Below are 6,000 nucleotides of genomic sequence, written 5' to 3' on the forward strand. Positions count from 1 at the left end.
TGTAAACCAATTCAGAAAAATAGAGTACATTGTAATAAATAATTTGACATAAAGTCCACCAAAATGTAATCAGTAGAACAGGAGTTAGACATTTTGAAAGATTAAACAGTAGAATAGCATCCAAAACATAAAAGTGACAACCACAGACATCTGGTTGCACTAACCTGAGGCAAAGTCAAATGTTAAGGCTGACCGCTATAGAGGATACAATAGTGCATTGGGCCCGGTTAGGGCTTACCTCCGGATTTAAATTTTTTGAAGAAAAAGTGTCTGAGAAGGTAGGAGTTTAGCAGGGCAAGGCTGCAGAAGTGTCCAAAGAGGTAGCTTCATTGACAGATAGTCGTGGAGCAAAGCTGCAATGAAGATTATCTGACAGAGACATGAAGCTGCAGATGTCTTACTTTAGAATCCTCCCCCAGGTGCAAGACTGGATCCGGAAATTGTTTCCCATAGTGTATCTGCTCATCAGCAGAGGGTGAGGACTCCATTTCAACGTTGTCCGGCCGATGTGAAATCAATGGAGTCCATTTTACCCCCTGCCAACGTCAGTTAAATCTTTACCATGATTGCAACGCAGATCTGGAGTGGTTAGGGGCGCATTTTTCAGGCCCTTCTCAACATTTTGTTGAGAGAACAGTGTGCTTTTCTCCGATGTTGTTCGGGTTCAAACTCTGTATGTTTTGTGCCAGACAGTTGTCAGTCAGGGATCACCATACCATCTGTTTATAGTGCTTTGGAAAACACCATGACTCTGAGGCATGTGGTTCCTGTCAGCGTCTTTGGCCGGCGGTGTTGAGAGAGCATCCGATGAAACTTCTGGTGCCACATTTATCTGAGAAACCGCATTATCTTCAATCGTCACCGAAGCACAGAGACTGGTCGAGGAGCTTTTCGGTGAGGGGCTGCCTCTGTCCACATCAAGGGAGGCTCCTAAGCACAAACTGCCAGTACATATGTCCCTCTCAGATGCCGTCTCCCAACCTCTGTTTGCAGGGCATTCACAGGAGTCCACACCGCTCCTCCCTAAATATCCTGGAGTAAGGCGACTCTAGTCCAAATGAAGGACTATTAGTTTACCCTGCATAAGGTTTTTGGGCCTCAGTCTCCCTCTGGTGCACTTTCTGCCCACAAGGAGGGAAGAGGTGCCCTGACTGGATCCTCACTTGTGGGTTTGCCCTCTGTGACAGTTGGGCCCTCTTAATCCGTTATTGGATTCCAGGCGGTGCCAGTACACAGCCCTTTGGGGTTCACATCTTTGGCATTGGGGTCAAGTCAGCCAATGATGTAAGTGGCACCAGTCGACACCGTTCAAATTACTCTTTTCGATGTCTATACAACGCCACATTGGCATCAGATGTGGCGCCGATGGAGCCGTCTGCTTTGGGCAACTTTTCATCTGGCCTCATTCAATCCGCTTCTGTTTTTCTTACGGGAATGCACAGTTTGACGGGTGTACAAAGGAATATAGGGTGTTTAAACCCTTTTGGAAATACTGTCCTGTCTGCTTTGGAAAATTGTCTAACTGAACTGAGGAAGGCTAATAGACTAGAGTCCTCTCCAGTTTCAGATTTACTTTCTCCACCTGGTATGACAATGTAGGAAAGTTCTTCTTTTCCTGAGGTATTGAGGAGGGCAGCTGTAGTCTGGACTGCCAGCTTACCTTAGTGTAATTGTCCACAGACCCTATGGCAGATGTTCTTCATCAGGGTGTGGCAGGAGTGGAGCCTTTACTCCCATATAATGAGTCTCTGTTTGACCTCTTGTTAGGTGCCTGGGCGAGACCTATGTGAGGAGCTCCAGTTGTCCGGGCTGTGGGCCGGAGTCATAAACCCACCCCAGGGGGCCCATTTTGTTTCCTGCAACATCCCGCCACAAAAGGGCTGGTGGTTGAAGCTGCTACTGCTCGCCTGACGCTAGTGTCCTTCCCTTGGTTCCACTAAATAAAGAGTCCAGATGGCTAGAACATTGTGGGAGGAATATATTCTCTTCCATCAGTTCGGCATTGAGGTTGTTAAACACGGCATGAGTTTTGGGCAGATTTTCCCATTCGTTATGGGACTCTGTGGTGCAGTAACTGCCTTCCATTTCAGTGGAAGCTAGGAGTGAGGTCCTGCAAGGGGTGCAAGATGGCCGGGAAGCACCCAAATTTACCATGAAATGTGTTCTGGACACCACCTATTCCATGGATAGAGCTATGGATCAGTCACGTGTACTGTCCAGACATGCATGGCTGTGTCAGTCTGGGTTTTCACAGCCTGTACAGGAAAGCCTCAAAGATATGCCGTTTGATGGTGTTCATTTATTTGGTGAACATGCTGATTCATCTTTAAGGTGCTTCAGAGATGGTAGATGTGGTAAGACCACATAAAATATCTTTGACAACTTTTTTTTTTTAAATATATTTTTTATTGCGAAAGTATAAAAGAGGCACAAAATACCTGGTCATCGAGACCGCTTATATGTAAAAGGTGATAACATGCTGTTTCAAGGGCAATACACAGCCAAATACGGCCCACATCCCGGAGGCTGGGCGGCGTAGGAGCAAAGCATGTAAGAAGGAAAGGAAAATTGCATTTGTGCTCTAAGGATATGAAACTATCATTACATTCGCTAATTTTCTTATTTTGTACTCTTATTCTATGTAACATTTTAACAATAACCAAATACCCGAAGAATGGCATCATTAGTACAGAGTCGAACGAAGTAGGTCATTTATGCGAGGACCAGCTAAGGCACAGTCATTATAATGTAATACGGACCAATGGGGATCACAGCTATGTACAAGCATACATATCAAGGAATATCGGTGTGGCTACGTAGGGTCTTTACACCGGATCCAAACTCCCCACATCAGCCCCCTCCCCAGCACAGTCAGACTCCGAGTCAGCGGGAGTAAATAACTCAGCGCTGGTGGCATTCGAATCATCCTCCGCCAGCCCCTCCATGCACAACATCCTCCAAGCAAGCAGATCATCCTGCAGCTTCCCATCCCTGCGAGTGCGTTGCATGTGCGTCTCCTCAGCTAAGGCCCATTCTCTTGCATCCCTCAGCCAAAGGGAAATCTCGGGTGCCCTCTGACCATCCAAGTGATAGCCACGCGCCTCCTCGCCAGAACTAGCAAGAGTTGCAAGAATTTATAAGACAGGTTCTTCTTTCTGGGCTTGGGCATCAGCGCCAGGAGACAGTGGAGTGGGTCTATAAGAAGCCTAATTTGTGTGGCTCGAGCAATGTGGGCCACCCCTTTCCGCCAAAAGTCCTGAACCAGAGGGCATTCCCATGCCAAGTGCAAGAAACCCGCCCTCTGTACCCCACACCTAGGGCAATTGTGTCATCTATGCGCCGATATGCGATGCAGGGAGACAGGGGTCATATAGGTTCGATGGACAAAGTTAAAATGTATAAGTTTAAAACGTGCATTGCAGGAGACCTTACAGGTCAAAAGCCCGATCTGTTTCCGTTGGTCAGGTTCCAGTTCCACCCCTAGGTCCGCCTCCCAAGCCGGTGCTATCGAGGGGGTCGAGTCTCGGCGCATGGCCGAGTAGAGAAGGGAGATCAACCGTTTGCCTCTCCCACAGGATAAAATGATGTCGAGAGTATAGGTGAGTGGAGGTGCCTCCGGATATTGGGGCCATGTTGTCCTGGCCACGTCCTGGAGGCTTCTGTAGTGGATGTATTGCCCTCCGCTTAGCTCAAAGGACTCCATGGCACGTTCAAAAGACACGAAGGGGTCGTCCGGGTAGAGGTCCGCTAGAGTCTCACATCCGCCAGAGCGCCACTCCCTGTAGGACATATTCTCTTCCAACCGGAGTATCGGGGCCATGATCCATACTGGGAGCTCCCTATGAAACGGTGCCTGTCTCAACACCCTTTCAACAAACCGCTGCCAAATTCCGGCTGTGTGACGCACCACATATGGTAGAGTGTTATCAGCGCTGCGACCCTGCATCAAGGCCTCCCGTAGGGCCTTTTCATTTGCCGTACCAGCCAGCAGTGCCAGTTCCCAATTCTCCTCCTCAGCGAACCACCTTGCGGCTGGGAGAAGCTGCGCTGCATAATAATACAGGTCAAATCTCAGGGCCTCAAGGCCTCCTTCTTCCCAACACCGCCTTACTGTGCGTAAAGCTACCCTGCTGCGCCCACCCGCCCAAAGTAGGGAGGTGAGGAGCGAGTCCAACATGCGAAACACTCAGGAGGTAACGGACATAGGGCGTTCTGTAAGACATATAGGATCCTAGGGAGCATCACCATTTTGGCGATCGCCAACCGCCCCATGAGAGAAAGAGGAAGCGTGTTCCAAAAGGTAACAGATTTGTGGAGGGCTTTGAGTACTCTGTCGACATTGTGAGTCAGTATGGCCTCATCAGATGTGGCCACCTGAATGCCAAGATATCGGAACGCCTCTCGCTCATAACGGAGGCCCAAATAGGGCATATCCATGCCCGATTCCGGGGCACAGCCCGTCAGCGGGAAAACCAGACATTTGTTAAGATTAATACGCAACCCAGAGGCTGCACCAAAGTGGTCCAGGATCTGCATCAAGACGGGGAGGGCCTCAGAGGGGGAGGTCAGATAGAAAAGCGTATCATCTGCATAGAGGGAGACTACATTGGTAGTGTCACCCACTGCTATCCCCCATTGCTGTAGTTCAGTGCGGGCGGAAATGGCAAGGGGCTCAATTGCGAGAGCGAACAGGAGAGGGGAGAGAGGACAACCCTTCCGGGTGCCTCTCTCCAATGGCCACTCTTCCGAGCGGGCCGATCCCAACCGCACCCTGGTCCGGGGCGCTCCATAGAGCACCCGGATCCAATTGCGAAATCCAGGTCCGAACCCCGTTTTCTGGAGCACCTGCATTAAATATCCCCAATGTACCGTATCAAAGGCTTTAGCCAAATCAATTGACACCAACACATGAGGACCCTCTCTTCCTTGTACCTCATGCAGGACATGATTCAGGCAGCGCAAATTCATCGCCGTGTTACGACCCGGGATGAATCCGCTCTGGTCGGAGTGGATCAGTCGAGTCATGAGTGGGGCAAGGCGAGTGGCCAACAACTTAGTAAGGATTTTTGCATCCGTATTAATCAAGGTGATAGGGCGGTACGCCGCGGGATCAGTACTATCACCGCCTGGCTTCAAAATCATGCACACTTCTCCTTGATTCATGGTGGGCGGAAGGGCGCCAGTATGCAGAGCCTCATTGAAAACTTGCAACAGGAGGGGAGCCAGGACGTGCCCGAAGGAATTATAGAACTCGGCCGGATATCCGTCCCCACCAGGGGTCTTAGCATGAGGGAGGGCGGCTATCGCCGCACTAATCTCACCCAGTGTCAGCTTCGTATCGAGTTCTTTTGCCGCCGCCTCCGGCAGGGTTTGGAGGTCCAGGTCTTCAAGGTACGAGCGATAGGCATCCTCCGTAACCAATGGGTCAGCCTCATATACAGCCTGCAGATGGCACCGGAGGACCTCAAGGATATCGGACTCAGAGTGGACCATAACTCCATTCGAGCCGCATAGGGCAACTATTCTTTCAGGTGCGAACTCACGGCGAAGTATCCAGGCCAATAAGCGGCCAGATTCATCACCTTCACGGTGGAGACGTTGCCTGTATTGGCCCAACGTAAATTTGTCAAGTCGGGTGAGGATGTCATGTATCGATATCAGGGCATCCATCTCCGTTCGTTGATCTAATGCGTCCGGATCGGATCGGGACTGGGCGCGTTGAAGCACAACTTCTGCATCCTGCAACTCAGACAACAATTGTTTCCGGACCCCATAAGTGAGGCCCATACACGCTCCACGCACCACTGCCTTCAAGGCGTCCCATTTAGTAGAGTAGGGTAGCCCATCGCCCCCCCAGTTGAGTTCCAAATAGTCCGACAGCGATGCCGACACATGGTCCCTGCCCACCTGATCCTGGAGGAGGTCAGCGGGCATTCTCCATGTGCGGGGACGTGCAGCTCGATCAGGCCACTGCGCCATGCATGTCACTGGGGTGTGGTC

The sequence above is a fragment of the Lissotriton vulgaris genome, chromosome 3_1 (assembly GCF_964263255.1).
Source record: "Lissotriton vulgaris chromosome 3_1, aLisVul1.2, whole genome shotgun sequence".
Lineage (NCBI taxonomy): Eukaryota > Metazoa > Chordata > Amphibia > Caudata > Salamandridae > Lissotriton > Lissotriton vulgaris.